The sequence below is a fragment of the Manacus candei genome, unplaced genomic scaffold (assembly GCF_025592945.1).
Source record: "Manacus candei isolate 608988 ecotype Guabito, Panama unplaced genomic scaffold, ASM2559294v1 h1tg000005l, whole genome shotgun sequence".
Lineage (NCBI taxonomy): Eukaryota > Metazoa > Chordata > Aves > Passeriformes > Pipridae > Manacus > Manacus candei.
The window spans coordinates 23,114,441-23,134,241 of NW_026138053.1; the positions used below are offsets into that span (position 1 = coordinate 23,114,441).

A 19,801-nucleotide genomic window follows, 5' to 3' on the forward strand; every position below is an offset into this window, starting at 1 on the left:
GATAAGGGCACATGCACATTCCAGCAGCACCTGACTACTATGGGACATGAGGAGCTGGGAGGTGGGCTAAGGGAGCAAGTTCCTAGGCACAGTTCTCCAAAGGGGAAGCCAGAAAGGACAGGTTGCCACTGTCTCTGAACCAGAGCGAAGCCTGCAGAGCAAACACTGTTTGCATCTCACAGTGAGCTCCAAGCCACCTACACTCACATTCCATGTGTGGTCCACTGGCCCCATCAGCTCAGCACTGGCTGCAGAGGGAAAGCCACAGCCCTGAGAAGGGAAAACCATGTTCACTGGGATTGGGGCTTTGGAAGAAGATCCTGTTGAGGCAGAGGTGAAGCTGTTGAATATTGCTCTGGACTGAGCCTTCAGCCTCCCACACTGGCCTATTTACCAGCAGCTTCAACCTTTGCCACCTCTATTTAATGAACCAAAAAGTCAAGATGTCCAAGGGATGGGGACAGAAGACATTTGCCAGAGGGCTGGAAAAAAGATGGGGGTGCTGTGGTCCTGCAGTGGGGAAGACAAAAGGACATATAACACTCAAAAAGCTACCAGCAACTCTAACATGCTGCTTTTCCCCCAGTCTCATGCTGGGGAAGGCCCTCAAACGATGTAAATTAATAAATCTCATTTGAAGAAGTACTGATTTAACTCACAGTAAAGACCTGGCTTTCTAATTTTTACAAGTCCTGAGTGGGACTCCAGATTTCAAGGTCCAGGCTTGAAAGACCTTACTTGGCTCACATTGCCCTGGCCTCAAATAAAAGAGCTGAAACTCCTCCTGTGTTCCAGGCTTTCAGCCCCTTCTCCCAAATAAGTGGTTTTTCCCCAGTTGGATAGTCTAGTTCTGGAGCAATACAAGAATTAGACCAGAGAGAAAGACAGTGGCAGAGCCCAAGGAGGAGTGGGGAAGAGAAAAGTCATCCCAGGTCCCTACTGTCCCCATGGAACAGGCAGTGTTTGGCCTCCAGTAGCCAGATGGGGATGTAGTGGGAGGAGAGAAGCAGGAGCAGTGTGCTGGGAGATGCATGCTGCCATAAGCAGAGGGGAAAGAGAGGAGAGGCAAAAGAAGCCACAGGCAAGAGGAGGTTTTTATAGTCATCAGCCCCCCTCCCAGCTGACATGTCTGACCTGTGACCATCCCAGGGGTGGGCAGCAGATGCAAAAGCAGCAAAGGGCCATATGCTCACCCAGAGATATTCTGTACCTTCTTCTCAGAGCTCTGTCCCAAACATGCAGGGCAGCGTTTGGCACGTCAAACCACCCCTAGGCCAGGCTTCTTACTGCCTCAGCTCTGCCCACATCAGCCAGTAGGTCTGCTGACTCTCAGTTAACCCTATCTCCCAGCCCTGCTCCATCTCCCTTCCCAGCCTGCTCAGTGCTGGGGGCTGGGTATGCAAACCATCCCACCAAGACATGCTCTCTACATCCAACCCTTTCTATTTCCACTTCTTCCTCCCATTCAGCTGAGACAGAGCCAGGCTAAGAGGGGTCAGACTCACCGCCTGAACACCAAGGCTCGGTGTAAACCAACAGAGCAGTTCCCAGGGCTTGGGCTGGAGAGTTTGGAAATACCAGGCATGTCTCCTGACACCTCAGCAGCCTGCCAGTCTTGTGACCTGAAATCAAGGCTGTCAGGGACTGCTCAGAGCTAATAGCAGTGGTTATTTGCATTCGAGCTAAGGGGCTGGCTCAGGAGCTTTAGGCAGTCACTGTTCCAGATAACAAAAAAGGGCAGTCCTTGCACATACACTCTGGACACATCTGGGCAGCCTCTGCTCCTGGGCACTACCATGTGGCTGAAGTCTAAGGCACAAGTCTGGAAGAAGAACAAAGGCAGAGCTTTATGAGAAAGAGCAACATCCATTCTTTCAATAACAGCACCTCCAACTTGCTGGTAAAAGAGAGGCAGGAGCTTCGCCTGGTCTGGAGCACAGGTCAGACCACAGCAGGGTGCTCCCTGCTTTACTCCTTGACCAGACAAATGTCACTTCCCAAAGCATGTTCATCCTTCTCCAAGCCAGTGCTTGGCAGGTGGACTGCATGTGGACTGGAGGCCACAGTGCTGCCATCAGCCCTGGAGAAACAGCCAAGAAGAAAACAGCCCCTGGGAGACTTCACCAGCACAGCCTGCTCTGGAAGAAGACAGCATCTACCAGGTCTTCACTGCAGGTAGGACAGGGACCTTCACTGCACAGAAACCCAAGTGACCACCAGCATCATGAGAATGGCATTGCACTAGATTTACTCTGTGGAGCTGGGGTCAGACTCCAACCCTGGTTTTTACACAGCTTTTTTATCATCTCCCCTCACCACCACTTAACTCCAAACCCAAGCACTGGAATAACCAAATACCATCAATTAAATTGCCTTGGAGGAAACAAAATGTGCATTTTTACAGTCCTAAGCCAGAGCCCTGTTCTCATACATGATCAAAAGGGTTTTTAAGATGCACGAAACACTTGCATCAAAGGCAAATATTATTGCTTCCTGACTTTTTTTCTTTGGAACCCAAAGCAGATGAGAGAGAATTCATAATATGGAATAAAGGGTGCCCCTTAAAACAAGAAATCAATGTATCTAGTCCTCAGCTGATGTAGGACTGGATGGATTCTTCATATGGGTAGAAGAATGGTCCTGGCTTGGTGCTGGAATTGCAGTAGGAAAAAACTGTAGTGGGAGACAAGAATCATTTCATGATGGACTAAAGAAAAAAAAAATTCAAATTTCTGAATCTTCCTATTAGATGAATGATTCTGCAGAAGCATCTCTTCCCACGTGCTCAAACACCCTTCCCCTGGCTAAAGGAGAGTGACGGTGTTTGTTGCATACGCAAATCCCTCACATGCTCTTCCCATCCCGTTTCAGGCAGTGCTTCCCAGGCTGTATCAAGTGCAAACTGGAATCACCTGAAGAGTGTCGCTTTAAAAGCCACGGAAGTGCAGAGAGCAGCACCAGCAGCAGTCAATAGCAATTTCCACCACCGGGTCGATACCATCTGATGGCTGTGTAGCTGTAAAGATTGTTTCACACACATATCAGGAGGTGGGCAGGGGCAGGAAAAGTGGAATTGGTTTTAATGATTGCAGGATTCAAAGTACTCCTGGCTCCCTCTCCCTCTTCTTCTTTCATAAGAAATACACGCACAAAGAGTCAGAAATCAAATTTCCAGCCCTGTCAGTTCCTATCACACCAGCTCCCCAGCTTGGACTCCTTCCCAGTTTGCCAGGGAAGCTTCTTCTAATCCACTGAGGAGAGCATTACCGGGAGACAGAGCTGCAGCCTGTGTCCAAACTTCCCTGCAGTCTCAGGTCATTAGCTCCACCGGTTTGGACACGGAGCTACAGCACAAGTGCAGCGCTCAGGTTCAAACCCAAAGGGTTTCCAGATGAGGGTAATTTGCAATATTTTACCTCCCCAGACAAGATCAGCATCTCATTTTGCTAGATGCTGGGTAGGCAGGGAATAGTAGGCAGCACAAACAACTAAACACAACAAAGAGAGAGGGTACCCGCTTTGCAGAGAAAAATGTGTGAATGGCTCTAGTCTAAAAATAATAGCCCATTGTGTTTCTGCTGCCTCATAAAGTGCTTTTCAGCCACTGACTCCAGGGGCAACACATGAACGATCCTGTCTTGGTCAATGTTAAGAGCATTGCTGTGGGAGGAAGGAGGTTGGTTCTATGGCCTGGGGTTTCCAGGGCTGGCCCCGCGGTCCCAGCTCTGCTTTTTGGCTCCCGTAAACGTGCTCAAATACCAGCCACTGCTTCTGTTTCCCTTGCACTGTCTGTCTGTCTCCTGCCTGAGGCACGAACTCTTTCTTACAGGGTTTCACTAGCTGGAGCTCTGATCTCTGCTAGGAAAATCTCTTAAATGCTTCTGCAGTAAATGAAAGCCAAGACTGCATTTGCTTTTCAGAAAATAATGAACACTGGTTTGAGTCTTTGTTTTCTAATTCGTTATATCACTGACCTCTAAACACAAACTTCTCCCTCACCATCACATAAATAAGCAAGATAATTTTCCAAGGGACTGAGTCACCACCAGTGTTTCCTCTGACCCTTAGTGCCTGGGTAGCAAGGCAGGAGCAGAGTTGGGCATCTTCGAGCATCTCCCTCTGAAAACTGGGGCAAAGCATCCTCACCAGGGTTCATCAGAGTGTGCCAGATGGAACAACCCACTTCCTCTGCTCCTCGAATCATTTCATAAAACACAAGGCACGGCTGTCTTAACATGCCCATCATGGAATATTTTATTGACATCTTAATCTAGGCCTCATATGATAACTGAGAAGCAAACACAATAACCCAGGCATATGCTACTGACTTTCCTTCACCTTGTAGGACGCCACAAGAACCTGTAGATGTGTAACACATGGACACACCCATTCTTCCTTCTTTTTCTCCCAGCCCTTAAGACATCAGCCCCTATTTGCTGCAGCTTTTTATTTTACTTTTAAATAAATACTCAAGCATTTTGGGGCCTGACCACCAGATTGATTCTTTTATGGAAAGGATAACACACATGCACAAAATCCCCAGGGGTTAGAAGAACGCTCCCAAACTCCCAGTCTCCAGAGTCCTTTTAGAAGCAGAAATGACAGGTAACAGTACCCAAATCTTGAAGCCTGGAAATGGTGAGTGAGGCAAAGCTTCACTGCAAGGGCAGGACTTGCAATTAGTAGGACTTGCTGAAGTTCTGAATCAACAGAAAACCACCTGGGGTTCAGTCACCAAAGCTACTACTGGCTCTGAATATCCAGCTTCACAAATAGGTTTTTTCCTGGGAAGAAATATAAAGAGAGGAATGAAGGAAGGGGAAACACATGATTTCAATATTTTTAAACAAGGCATCTTGCTGTTTCATTTTGAAATGCTTCTAATTTATACCAGCAGTGCCAGGAGATATGGGGAGGGTGACAGACACAGGGCAAGATGAAAAAATCTGAAGTCTTGGGATTACTGAAGCACGTTAGCTCAGCTGAGAGAGGTTGACACAACGCAGTGGACCTCTGACCCTTGAAGGAAGCTGGAAAATAAACTCCATCTCCCTCCACGTGCATGACACTGATGGTGAGGCCACTTGTGCCCTTCAGCCTGCCCAGCAAATGCAGAAAAACCTGCAGACGATGAACACTTGAAATTCAGAGATGTCGAGGTCATATGGGCCACCCACATTAACTAAACCTACCCTGGTGCTGGGCAGGGAGAAGATCTGTAGGAATTTCAGGTCAGTGTCTGCCTTGCCTGTAGAACCACACACAGTGGAAGAAGACACCCCCTGAGGCCCACAGTGTCTCCTTGGCAAGTTCTCAGCTTTGCTAATTATTCACCAAGCCAGCACCCACCACCCCTTCTGCTCACAATAAACCAAAACATCACAGAAGTCCTGATGCATTAAAAAAAAAAAATAAACCAGCAAATTATTTTTGTTTCTCTTTTGAGTAATTGTTTTCAGGTTTCTGCAAAATAAAAGAGTGGAAGGTCCCTGTAATGGCTCAAGTCCAGAGGCTGGGACTTTAAATAAAATCCCACGCACTGGGAGATGCTCAAGGCAGTGGCGAGCACAGCTTCTGCTCTGCCTGTGCTCAACCCTGCAAAAGACTGAAAGGGCTCTGTCTGCTCAGCAGTCAAAGAAAATCTTCGTCGTGACTTGATCCCAGATACCCACAGAGTGAAAATAGCTGAGATTGGCATGTTCATTAGGCTTACAGGTAAAAGGCACAGTAAGCAGCAAAACCCAAAATAAATAGTGGGAGTTGACAACACTGAGAGAACCTTGCATGAGAAATAAAAGACAATTTTGAGCAGGGAGGGTAGTTAATCACCAGGCCTGGTTACCAAGGGAAATGGCAAATTCAACATCAGTCAGAGGTTGTGCATGCAGACTGGACATCTTCCAAAAAGCGACACTCTGATTCAGGATCAAGTTTTTGTGTTCAAGAGCATCTCTCAGAAGATAATAACACCCTCACAGCCTCCATGGGTGTTGCTGGCCTGAGCTGCCAGGCAAGTGGGCAGGGGTCATAATGCTGCAGAACTCCCAGCCCAGCCTCTCCCCCCAGCCTGGCTCCCCCAGTTTCAAGGAAGCTGGCTCAGGGGGCCCAGCCAAGAGCTGAAACCCTGCTCTGACTGTGGCCCTTCTCGAAACACCCTGCCTGAGCTGGGCTGAGTCCCAGCCTCTGTCACGCTCAGCTCCAGTGTGGTGCTCCTGGACACCGTGGAAAGCTGTGCTGGAGACCCTGCACCAGAGCACTGGCTGCCCAACACAGCAAGGAAGCAGAATAATCATCTCTTTTTCTTTACTCCTTTTTTGTCACTGCGTCTGCTCCTTCCTTCCTTTAGCTGCCATGCAAAATTCAGCCCAAAATACACGCTCTGGCTTCCATTTACCCCTTCAGGCAGTTTCCTTGATGCCCAAGGTGCTGATTTGAACTGGCCTCTCTCTTAATGCCACCTTACCACCAGCTTGGCTCCCCATCCCTCCTTGGAAGCAAACACAAAAATCCAAGGGCAAGGCAAAGTGGCCTTGGCATCCCTGATGTGCTCCTGCACACCTAGATCTCCCAACCATCACATGGGCAAAAAGCAAAATGGATCAGTCTCTGACTTCCAGTTTTGACAGAAGACATGGAGAGCAAAATGCCAGCTAGTACATCATAGCACTGCAGTCCCTGCACGGAGGTGACTCTCCACATTCCAAAGGGCAGAGCTGTGCTCTCTCCCCTCCTTCTGCACCAATCAATATGGCCAATTTAAACAGGTTTCCAAAGAAAGCAAGTGCCTGCAGCTCATGCTGCTTCCCTGACCCTTGTAAATCCAGTCTCTTGAGTGAATGGCTTGTTTGGAGAGAGCCCTCCGTTTGTTTGTCTGGGCTCTAGTGATAATAGCTCTAATTTATCTCTGAGCTGGGCAGGCATGTCTAATGTGTTTGAGTATTTAGAAGCATTACGGAGGTTTCATTTGGTCAATTGTTTCTTGAAATCCTTTCCCACACACAGAACAGCCATGCAAAGGTAGAACTGCTCCACAGTGGGCAACCACAGGAGCTGCAGCCTGAGCTGCCAGTCTGGGAAGGGCACCCACTCTGGGGCAGCTGGATTCATGGAAGAGAAGGCACAGTGACCCCAAAGCCCTTAGCACCCAATCTCAGAAATTAAAGACCAAGCAGATGACCTTTGAAAGGAACAATGACAAGACAGTCTGGAACGTGGCACCACATCTCCTCCTGCTTAGACCTTCCCGCCCTATTGGTTTTATCCTCCATGTAAGCACACTCCATCTCAGCCCAGACTGGACAGGGTCATCTTGGCATCTGCACTGGAAAATAAGCGCAGTTGGCCAACACATTGTTCCTAATCTTAAATTAACCCTTCCTGCACTCTGAAGTCCATTCCAGCTGTAACCCGACACCTGCTGAAGACCCTTTAAGCTGGGTCCCAGCAGAAGGGAGTTAACCTGAGTCAGTGCTGGGGAACAGAGAGATGTGAGATGAGGTCACAGGTAGAGCATTCGGTCCAGCTACTGGAGTTAAGACTTACAGATCGAGACTCCTCGGCTTAACACGCTCCTGCACATCACCTGCGCCGTGCCAGCAGGCCTGCGCGTGCTCCGGCCCGTGACAAATGCGAGGTCACGTGCTTCGGCTTAAATCACTTTCGTGGAGGTTTCAGCAATTCTCTTCATGCCATTTCAGCTAATTTTAGCTGCGAGCCGAGAGGCCGTTACTGAGGTTCAGCTGACTGGTGGCAATTTATCAGGTCACCCTGTTGGGGTAGAGGGAGCCCGATCCAACTCGGCTCCGCGCTCTCCACTCTCCCTTTCCGGACACAGGAGCGCAGAGAACCAAACCTGTAACCCCGGAGCAATTTAACAAAGCATTAGCATGAGCAATCCCCCATCACTCCCCATGCCTCTCCTTCCCACCAGTCCATGCACCAGGATGCAACCAGTGCCCGGGTGGAGCGTGTTGGGCATCGCGCAGCCAGGAGGAAATGACGCTGCAGCTCCCCGGCTGCGACCGTGGGGCTAATTTATAGAGGCTGAATGTAATTACTTACCCTGGCACATGGCCAGGACACCAAGGTTAACACCCTTGCTCTCCAAAGAGTGCCAGGGGAATGTTACAGGGATGCTGCCAAGTCATTTTATACGCCTTGACTTCAGGTGTTGCAAACAGCAAGATTTAGCAAGGGCCAGTCGGGAGGAGAAGGGTTGTCATGGAATTTTTTTTAAAAGCAACATAGAAGAAGGGGGTTTCTTTCTGCTTGACTGTCTGGGTTCATTAACTTAAGCTTTACTGTGCTGCACCAGGGACCCAAGTACAACAGCCCTGCAAAAAAGCAAGGACTTGCAGATGCCCTCTTTGGTTGCTTTGGAAAGTTTTGAGCCTCTCTTGGCTTTGCTAGAGAAATCTTGCAAGGCCTTGAAATATATCGCTTCATCTCTGTCCCTGAGCTCCCTGTCCCTGCGATGGCCTTGGCAGCGTCTGAGCTGTCAAATCCTGGAGCAGGGGCTGGCAAAGACACCACGTCTGTGCCGTGCTGGCCAGAGCAAGTGCTTGGCTCCACAGACTCCTATGGTTCTGGCAAAAGTTTCCCATGGCTCTAATTTTTATTTTTTTTTACATGGGTTTAAAGCCAACTGAAATAGCCCTTGTTAAAAATAAAAGCCACCAAATTTAGCCTTCCTTCCCTCTTCCCCCACCACCTCCCATTTCCTGGAGTATTTGCAACAGGCAGCTGGTTGGGAGGTTTTTTTCCCCCAGGGATTTTGTCTGTTATTTATAAAGCTTTGATGAAAACATGCAAAAGAAAGAGAAAGAAAAAAAAATAAATCAGCTTCCAGGTGACCTCTTTCCTTCTGCAGCAGCTCTGCTCCCCGCAGCAACGAGGCATCGCGGCAGCCACGGCTTCAGGGACCACATCCAGCATCCTTTGGGGTCAGTGCAATCCTGCCCTCTGCCTTCCCTGAAGGTTATCTCCAACCCCCTCTCTGTCCTTGAGGGATATAGCAACGAGAGATATAATTCCCTTCATTTAAGTTTTACTAGTTTAGCAAAAAAGTTTCACAACCCCCCACCTCTTAACAAGTGCCACGTTACTGGCAAGTGTCCCTGGAACTTACTGGTTTGGAGTACTTATCATAGAAACATAGAATGGTTTGGGCTGGAAGGCACTTTAAAGAACACCTTATTCCAGTCTCTCTTGCCATGGGGAGGGACACCTTCCACCAGACCAATTTGCTCCAAGCCCCATCCAACCCCTTGAACACTTCCAGGGATGGGGCAGCCACAGCTTCTCTGGGCAACCTGTGCCAGGGTCTCACCACCCTCACAGGGAAGAATTTCTTCCTAAAATCTAATCTAACCCTGGCCTCTGTCAGTCTGAAGCCATTCTCCTTTGTCCTATCACTCCATGCCCTTATCCAAAATCCTTCTCCAGCTCTCTTGTAGCCCATTTAGGTACTGGAAGGTACTCTAATGTCTCCCTGAAGCCTTCTCTACTCCAAGATGAACAACCCCAACTCTCTCAGCCTGTGAAAATGTCTCTGGCCATTTTCTCAGACAGAAACTCAGACAGAAAAGGGCAGGGCAGGACACCAGTCCCTTTACCCTCTGCAGGTCACTTTTCCAGGAGGAGGGCAAGGACAAGCACGGCAAGAAGAGCAGCCACAAGGCAGCAACCCCCACTGAAGGGCTGTGACCTCTGCGTGCTCTGCTCAGCCTGATGTGGGCCCGGGGACACTGTCTATCCCAGGAGCATCAAGCCATGCTCCCAACTCCTGTGGCTGCAGTGATGCCTATCCATGTATTTATCTATACGTCCATGTCTGTATGTACTACAGCATGCACACGATGCTTATTGAGATAAATAATATTTTGAGAACAAACATTTCATTTTAAAAGTCGCTGTCTCTGACAACAAGTTAATTGTCTATCATATCATCTCTCAAACCCAAACATTTTGAAAGCTAGGAAATAACTAATTAAGATCATCATAAATCTTGCTCTGTCTCACAAGCCCATTTTCCGAGGAAATAGGAAGAAATACATATTTCATCACAATGCAACATCTGTAACTCTGACCTATAAGATATTAATGACTAGTTCACGTGGCTTCTCTGTCTAAACACTTTCTTGCAAAGGTTGCTATAAGGAGGCACAGGATAATTATTTGGTAACACTGTCCTGGCAATCTGTTTTCCAACAAATCCATAGACAGAGATAGTTCGGAGGGAAAAACAAAAGACCACATTAGGATCTTCTTGTCTAACACAAACCACGTGACTTCCTTGGATCCATTTTGCTTCAAACCAGGACAAATCTTAGAGAGGAACATAATTCACTGCTTCCAGTTAAAGCTTTGCTCCCTCTTCCTCCTTCAGACAACTGCTCCCAATAGGCTCCTTACACCCAGGTCTCTACCCATATCTGAGGCTTTCCTCAAATGCCTGTTTGGCCACAGCTTTGAAGAACAGCTGGCCATTTCTAGAAGACAACTTCAGATTAATCCTGGATAGATAAATCAAGCTCACTAGAGATGATGCACAAAGCTAGGCCAGAACTACAACACTGTTAATGCACTCAGTGTGACTGAAGAGCTTGAGGATTTGAACATGGAGGAAATTTTAATTATTTGGTTTTTTTTTTAGTTAGAGTTTGAAATGCAGGTGGGACAACCATTCAGGCAAGGCTTTGAGCCAGGAACCACGTTTTATAGGAAAAGTGTGTTCACAATTAGCGTCAGGACTACAAAGGGAAAAAGATGACATGGGGGAGAGATCAGCAAAGGAAGACACATCTGGAAACTAAGAAATACAGGAACAAAATGAAATTTGGCAGGACTCAGGTGGAGCTAGACCTCAAAGGGGAGACAGAAACACAGGAAAAAGTGTTTTCCTCATAAAAAGAGAGCAAGAGACAAAGTACAACTGCTCCACACTCATAGTGGAGGTCTCTGTTAGGGTAGTTTGGAGACGGCCCCAAGAATAAATCAATACTCAGTGCCTGGTGAGGGCAACAGCAAGAGCAAAATGAGAGCAAAATGTAGAAATGGCAATGATCCTCACCCATGTGATGGCCCGGGGCCGAGGGAGGCAGGTATTCCTCATAGTCCATCACTTGGAGAGCCAGCATCAAAGTCACCCTCTGTGACTGCAGGGTGGGAAATGTAGCACCTCTGCAAAGCCAGTGGGTCAAGGGTCTGCAAAGCCTCAAGACAGGTTTGAAGCTGGGATCATTTGGGACTTGGAGCTCACTACATGGAAAATGAGCCAAAAGCACAACACTGGCTCCTGCAAATTTGTGTCTCAAAGGGCAAATCCCCAAACCTGCTTCCTGGATAAAACAAAAGGATCAGCTGGGGAAGACTTCAGCAAATGGTGCCCCATGGGACACATCCTGTTGGAGTGCAAGGATGGGGAGCATGGGACGAGGGAGGATGGGGAGCATGGGAAGCAGAGAGGCTTAAGCTGAAAGACTGCAGAAGTGCTCTGCAAGACCATGTGTTTGCTTTGGGCACAAAGAGCTGACTCCAGCCAAACAACTGCCCAAAACCAATCCACTTCCCCATCCATGAGCCAGGGCCATGGCAGGAGCAGAAACTCCTGCCCTCGGGGCAGAGTAGGCTTTGATGCAGTGCAGAGTGGGAATTCAAACATAATGCTACATATAGAGTGGCTCCTCCACTGATGAAGCCCTGATTTTGTGAAGGGCATGTGAATTTAAGCTAAAGGAAAAAAAGGCCCTCTTTGTACTGGAATGAAAATGTCTAGACAGAGCCTTCCTGCTGTAACTGGACCTACATATACTGATCATGATACACCTGATAAAACTTCCCAGGTAGACAAGGACTAAGAAAGACTTTGGCAGAAGTTTCATCAGGAGCCATTTCAAAAGTCTTTAATCTCGAGAATTACTTATGCTATGTAATGAAGTCTGCATTATGGCTGTTCATTACATGAACCCTGAGCACTAGAAAGCAAGAGGATTTTCTCTGGCATTCCAACAGGAATCCACGGCATAGACAAGGCTGGCCCTCAGCGTGAGGTCATATCTCCCTCTAGCTGCTGGTCCCGGGGACTCCACAGCCTTTGACCACCCAACTCCTGCACAAGCTCCCCTGTGACCTGTCCCCCGAGCTGGTGCTCCCAGTGCTGCAGGTTTTGGGGTCACTTCTTGCTGGCTGAAGTGCTCCTCCAAGGAGTGCATAACAGCTCATCTTTTGGAGAGGAGGTACTCCAAAAGGGAGCGAGAGAGGCCAAGAGTAAAAGCATGAGGTTGATGGCTTCTTCAAAATAAGCCAGTGCAGGTTAGTCAACGTGGCGTGAAAAGAGCCCAGGACCCTCTGCAGAGAAGACATCCTACACTGAGATACTCATGGCTTATCACAGAACCACAGAATCATTTGGCTCAGAAGAGATCTTACAGATCATCTTGTTCCAGTCCCCCTGCAGTGGGCAGGGACATCTTCCACTAGACCGAGGGACTCAGAGCCCCATCCACCCTGGCCTTGAACACTTGCAGGGATAGGACACCCACAGCTTCTCTGGGCAGCCTGTGCCAGTGTCTCACCACCCTCACAGTCAAGAATTTTCTCCTAATATCTAACTTAACCCTGCCCTCTGTCAGTTTAAAGTTATTCCCCCTTGTCCTATCACTACAGGCCCTTGTCAAAGTCCCTCTCCAGCTCTCTTGTAGGCCTCTTTCAGGTATTGAAAGCCGGTGGTAGTGACTCCTTCTGGCAGGTGCCAACCAGGAATCCAGATGATCAACAACAACAACAACAACACACCAAAAAAAAAAACTCCAAGAAAAAACTTTCCTTAACTGCAACTTATTTTGTTCAGATACATCTGGACATGTAAGTTTTCTAGAAGCACCAACAGGCTTTGAGGAGCAAGAGACAGAGAGCAGCAGGAAAAAATCAACACTTCAACGACTAGAAAGGGTCCAGCTGAAACACTCTCAACTCATGAAGCTCTAAAATAATGCTCCTCAGGCACAGCAGGAACTTTATCAGCTCTTCACAGTCCAAACACAATTTCCAGCTCCAATCACTTTTCTAAGCCAAACCCACAGGAGAAGTAAAATGGGACTTTTATCAGGCAGCTGAGCACACCCTGAGGCTCCTTATCCTCTAGTCAGGCGAGCTATTGGCACAGGAGCTGGCTGTCATGCTATTTCCAGCACTGGTTGTAGCAGAGAAGTGTTATGGGGCAAACAGCACTTCAAGCCAGGCTAGGGCTGGGGAACACCTCAGACCTCTGCTAAATTCACCTTGCTTCTCCCAGGATCTCAAAGCAAAGCATGTCTGTATAGCAAGGCAATGGCTACAGCTCTGCTCTTCCCCTTAACCAAATCCTGGCTCTCCAGATCCCCTCTGCAACACCTGTAGAGATTCAAAAGAGCCTTCTCACATCACCTGAAGGTCCCTTTACATTGCCCATGGACTACAGAGGGGCTCCAGGCTGGAGCCAACAGTGGAGCATTTCTGTGACAGACCCTGGCAAGACTGGTGTGTTGGAACAGCCACACACACACACACACAGAAACACACAGTGTCCACCTTGCAAAGTTTCCCCTGGATTTTTGTTACCATGTCATCTATTAATTACCTAATTACATCTCCTAATTATGGGATTCCTCCAGTATTTATACTCATTACATAAATGGCGGCAATTACACTAATTAGGTTAATGATACAGGATAACAGTCTACAAATTGCTTTAAAGGGACACTCTCAAGGCACACAGGCCAAGGATGCTCCCTGGCAGGTCAGCTGGTGGGTGGCATGCAGACATGCTCCTTCACCCTGCGGGGATGCTGCTGCGCCTGCTGCTGCCTCCTCAGCTGGCCTCTACCTGAGCACTGGGGCTGCCACTGTGGGGCCTCACTCTGCCTCCACAGAGAGTGGCTGCAAATAGAGCTACCAGGGAGCTAAGGAATCCTAGAATCATAGAGCAGTTTGAGTTGGAAGGGGTCTTAAAGCTCATCTCTTTCCAACCCCACGCCACGGGCAGGGACACCTTCCACTAGCCCAGGTTGCTCTGAACCCTGTCCAACCTGGCCTTGGACACTTCCAGGAATGGGGCAGCCACAGCTTCTCTGGGCAACCTGTGTCAGTGCCTCACCACCCTCACAGTTTAGAATTACTTCCTAATTACCAATGCTCTATTGCTTCCACTGAAAACTGTGGTCCACTGCTTAAGCATTACTTTCCCTAAGCTGGAAAGCTGAAGTAAGGGTTGCAAATATTTCTTCTCTGGTTGTATGGAGACCCGGGAGGAGGAAGGCAGAGCACCCGTGCCCTTCCAGGCTCCCCTGCACCACTTCTGAGTGCACCGCAAGTCCTTGAGCCCTGCTTAGCTGGATGCGACCCAGTTTCTTGCTTATAGGCATTTCCAAAATGGGAGGTTTGAAGAGAGGGAATCCAGCTCCTGTGCTCCAGAGAGAGATCCCCTGGAGCTCCAGTGGCACTCTGCAAAGACAAGCATGTCCTCGGGGTGAAAGGCGAGCCATGGGAGGCTGGAAGGAATCTATTTTGCTGAGCGCCCTACTTACCCAGATTTGCTGGAGCCTGAGCGGCGCATGACAAGGTGCTTGCCCCCATATCTCACCCAAAGGAATCCTAAAGCAGCAGCCAAGCTCCATTACTCTCCGGAGCGGCCTGGAGCACCGGGAGAAAACTTTCTCGCTTGGATTCAAATGCAGGCACTTCTCCGGTGGAACACGGGAGCCTTTTGCAGCACTTTGGAGCGTGATGAATGGCCCTTTGTCCTGCAGCCACTACAGAAAGAGAGCGTAATTACCCAAACTGGAATGCGGCCAGGACGCAATTTTACGCGGAATGAATTCCTCCCCCCCCCCCTTAAAGTGTTTGCAAATCCCCCTTTAAAGATAAAATCCCAGAATAAAATCCAGCGCTTGCTTCAGAATTGGCCCAATTCCATTATAAGTCAAGTGAACAACTCCATTTTGCACCTTTAAGGCCATGGAGCTCTCTATGTTGTGCAAGAGATTTCATTATTGGCAAGGTTGAGGAATGCTGATTTCTGCTACTGAAGTGCTGTCTTAGCCCTAAACTATATCCCTGTGTCAGCTGCCCAAAGACATGTGTAACCAGGTCCATTTTCTGAAAGATATACAGCTGCATGCAGGTTTATAGCCTGTTCCAGCAGGACATGGCTGGCACTTCCAGTGGAGCAGGCTGACCAGTCTCCACTCTAACAGGCGGGGTCTATGGCTCCAGCGGGAGTCTTGCAGGAGCGTATATCGATTGTAAATAACGTCTCAATATCCTATAGTAGGTCATAAATCAAAAAGGGGTTGAAATATCTTTTCTCCAAGGGACTTTTTTTTTTTTAAAGGAGTCTATTTCTTGTTTAGTAGTTTTCTTTGTAGAGTTACTGCGTCGACCTTTTACCCCAAGTGCCAGGTTTGAATTGAGGCTGGTGATCCCTGCTTGACCTTCCCCAGGGATGTGCTGCAGCTCTGCAATGAGTCCAGGCCCCAGGTATCCCATGGGAGAATAGTCACATCTCCCACCTGGGCCAAACCCCTCTCCCAGGTGGTGCCCTTTGCCTTGCTGAGCAAGTCAAACCCCACAGCGGCCACATCTCTCCTGGTCACAGTCGATGGCTTCGGGAAGAGTCTCCCATCAAACAGCATTAGAGACACTTACCATGGAGATGGACATCTTGTAGTGGCTGCAGGACACTGAGATTCTCCCTGCTGGGTATGGACCAACACCATCTTCAAGTTCTGTGCAGCATATTTGACTGATATCAACCCAGAAAAGAAAAACAAGTTTAGAGCAATGAAGACAGCAGCTTTTCCCCTCTACCACATGCCATAAGGGATCCCACTGAAAGCCTAACCATCATCCCAAAACTCTCCTCTCTTTGGGAATAAAACCCAACCCCACATGTGCCTCCAAACCACATGTGCTGGCACAGCAATGCAGCAAAAGGAACAACCTGAGAGTTTTGTCCTGCTGGATGTGCCACTGGCACAGCCCTCGGCCCAGGGCTCGAACCCACGTGTTGTTATCAACACAGGACATGGGACAGATGCAGCTTCCAACCCACTGTGCACAGCCCTGTGTCTCTCACCTCCTCAGTGGCCCTGACTTGCAGAGCCATTTGAAATGGCTCAGGGCAGAGATACCTTTTTTTTGTCACATCTCTGTAGGGCTCTGTCACAGGGGCTACCAGTTCCTCAAATTGCTGCAATATGCTGGAAAAAAAAATAAAGAAAAATCCTTCTTTGGGCAGCTTTTAGGGGTATGGAGCAGAGGGAACTGAATATCTGACAGAAGGACAGAAAAAACCCAAATAGTTTGGTGTCCAGAAAGTCCTCTAAAGTGATTCAAGTGGAGCTTCCCTGTTGCATGACCCTACATGGTACTTGGAGACACCTACAGTCCCTCTCCCAGCATCCCTTGTGTGCCACCAGCATCCTGCAGGAGAGGGGACAGGCCACCCTGATGGCCACAAGCAGCAGGACACAGTCCTACTGCTCCCTCTCCAGCACTGCCTTGGTAGGACCAGGGCAATACTGATTTCTCCAAGTCCAAGAAGTATTTGAGCTTGCCTGGCAATAAAATCAAGCCCAGAGAAAGGTGCAACGGGATCTCCTGGGACTGAAACAAGAGCTACGATCTTTAAAGAAGCCAAGAGGGAATAAAAGGGAAGGAAGGGTGGGAGGGGAAGAGCATTTACCTGCACAAAAGCAAGAACATTGACAATAACCCAGCTCAGCTCCAGTTTGCATGGGAGACTTTGGAGAAGGGGGTGGGAGGTAAGATGGGAAATTACCAGGAGCTTAAGAAAATATATATGTAAAAATTAAAAAAATAAAATAAAACTGTATAAGCATTGACTAATAATTTCCGGGCTCTGCGCAGATGTCATTAATGACCCTTTTTATTCATGCAGGAGTTCCCAAAGAGGAGCATAATGTTCCATTAGTAATAATTGAGAAAGTCTCCTGTCGGGATTATGTCAAAACCTAGAGATGCTGCTGCTGCCAAAACATTTTGGTGACAAACGTGTGAAGCGTTTGACAGAAGGTGCCACAGCAGGTTGAGGCGGCTTCAGGAGGGGAATCCTAGGAGAAAAGAGGTGGGAGACAGCAGCAGGGTGGGAGCTGAGCACCAGCTCACTGGGAACATGACTCAAAGCCCACCTACTGCAACAGCTTTGGGGTCATGATGATGACCATCTCTGAGACCAGCTTTGGGCTCAGAGATGCTGCTGAGGACTGCTCAAAATTTGGGCTGACCCATCTCCTCTCCCCTCCCCGCTCCCCCTGCCCCTCCCCCAGGCTTTTGCAACACATCTGCCATGGCTCAGTGCCACTGGACCCTTTCATCCAGGGATGGCTGTGTCCTCTCCCACTGGGGACAGGCAAGAATGTTGCAACACCCTGAATGTTTCTTGCTGCTTCTCACAGCCCATGGGCCAGCAAGTGGGGACCACTGCAGCCACAGGCACAAAAGGCAAACCCAGCTGTGAGCAGCTAACCCAGTGTTTCCCAGTTGAAGAGGATGGAGAAAATTTTGTGTGACGCAAGCAGATTCCTCCCTTACTTTTCAACCCACAGCAAATCTGAGCAATGCCTTTTGAACTATGAAACACCAGCAAAATTTAGACAAATAGGAAAATAAATTTCATTTACCAAACCTTTCCAATTTATAACTGGCATATCTCTTTTTTCACCCAGCAGATGCAGAGCCCTGCGTGACCACAGCTGGTGTCTGAGCACCAGCATTGCACTTCTTCTGCACAGGCACCACTAGAAAACACAGGGAGAGTGAGAGGTTTTCCAGATTCAGTACTTTTCTGAGAAAGGTTAATTAATGCCTTGCAAGAGCCAAAACAACACATTCCTTCCTCTGTCCTCATCCCCCCTCACCAAGCCCCTCCTGGGACTGGAGCCCTCAGCATTACCTACCCTACATGCTGCTCTTCCAAGCCAGAAACCATCTCCACACAGCTCAGCACCACAACATCCTCAGGCCTGACAGACACAAGTTACAGGGCTTGGGCAGGGGGCCAAGCTCGGGAGAAGAGCATCAGGGAGATATAGGAAGGGGTCCACAGGCATCAGCAGGGACTGGGGATAAGCCAGGCAGATGGGCAACACAGGGAGAGCTGGAAAAGCCATCCTGGCTCCCCATTCCCACACAGGAAAGCTTTAGCCCCCTTGAGCACAGCTCCTCCTGCCATGGGGAAGCACCCATAGCTCAAGCACCATGAGCCACACGTTCCCCCCTTGCTGTACAAAACCAGGCAGATCACATTGCCCAATCTTCCCCCACTGCCAGGGGAGTGGAAAAAGGGAATTAAATGCAAGCACTGTCCTGGCTGCAGCCAGGGAAGCCCAAGCCAGAGCACCTCAAAGTCACCATTATACAGAGCCATGGGCAGAAAAAAAGTTTGTCACCACTGTATTATTTGCCCTTATAGAGCAGAGAGATATTTGGAGCCAAGACATCAGTTCAGGCAGCATGTAAAGCAATGAAATTCAGATTTGGATCCAGAGCTGGAGTCTAGAAGCCATCTCAGTTTGCAGGAGCTGGTTCAGGCGTGTTTCTAGTCCCCAGACCACAGCAGAAGGGCCTCTCCTCCCTGGGGCAGGAGCAGAGCAGCTGGTACTCTTCAGCCCAGTTAACAGCCGAGGTCTGGCCACCACAGCCAAGGGCTGCTCCAGATTTGTTTTCTAGTGGTTTGTTCATTGAGAGGCTGCCAAAGTGTTAGCAAAGAGAAATGCACACTGGCCAGATCCACCCCAGCCCAGCCCTGCCTTGCACCAGAGCAAATCTGCTGCAAGCTGGAGCGAAGGCCCTGCCGAAGGAGAGCGCGTGCTCGGCGCTCCGCTCTAACCACCTCCCCGAAGTACAGGGTACATCCCAAACGGCTCCAATTAGGGCAACCCCCTCAGAGACGAGCCCGTGGGACCCACGTACCCACCACACAGAGTCCTACCCAGAGGTCTGGTGCAGCTGGATGAGCCGTGTCCTCTCCCCCGACACCTGTGGGAACGCTGCAGCTCCCGGCCCCACCGTGGTGGCCGGACGGAGTCGGAGGCAGCAGTGCCACTGAAAAGAGCATGAAGGCTGATTGCTGTAATTGAGCCTACCAGGGGAATTTCGGTCTGTGGGAACGCACAGTACATCCCAGCCTGCAGGAGCGGGGGTGGAGAATACCCGAGCTGTTCCTTTCGAGGACTAATGATGATGGGTTTTTGCTAGGACTCAAGCTGGCATGGATGAGAGCTCCCGCAGAGCGCAGAGTCAGCCAAATTAAGCGCTGGTCGTCCCTTGGAGAAATCCAGTCTAGAAGAGTTAGTCACAGGATGCTGCCAGCCTGGGTGCAGGCTATGCAGAGGAGGAGGCAGCAGGCGAGGAACTGTGTATCCTTGCTGGATTCCTACTCAGGGTTCAGCTCACCCTGGTCTTACAGCCAGGGTTATTTAGGTGGCAAGAGGCCAAGCACAAACGGTAAGGTGATTCAGATGTGGGCAAGATGATGCTCAGGTCTCTCTCCTGTCACTTGGAGCCACAGGGCAGGTCAGTGGAAGGGGGAAAATACATAGCCCTACATATGCACCTTTATGTGTTCTTAGGTAGAGAACCTGCACCACAATAGATGCCCTTTTTACCATTTGGCCCCTTTTTTGGGTTCTGCCAGGCTTATAAATTTACTTCCCTGTGCACATGTATAAACTTACTCCAACATATGGTCAGATATGTGCTAGACATTTCCGAACTATCCTGTAAAGGATTTAAATCCTGA

General features: G+C 49.1%; 1 long non-coding RNA gene across 2 annotated transcripts; it reads right to left on the minus strand.

Moving 5' to 3' along the window:
• Nucleotides 1-4,230: 4,230 nt before the first annotated feature.
• Nucleotides 4,231-19,081, minus strand: LOC127479881 (uncharacterized). Of its 2 annotated transcripts, XR_007907690.1 has the most exons (7): nucleotides 18,973-19,081; nucleotides 16,115-16,238; nucleotides 15,685-15,781; nucleotides 14,565-14,789; nucleotides 8,854-14,481; nucleotides 7,543-7,852; nucleotides 4,231-4,784 (listed from the first exon to the last, which is right to left on the minus strand). It is a non-coding gene; the product is annotated as an uncharacterized LOC127479881 (long non-coding RNA). The 2 variants fall into 2 exon arrangements; XR_007907691.1 differs by having other exon boundaries at nucleotides 7,543-9,000.
• Nucleotides 19,082-19,801: the final 720 nt, after the last annotated feature.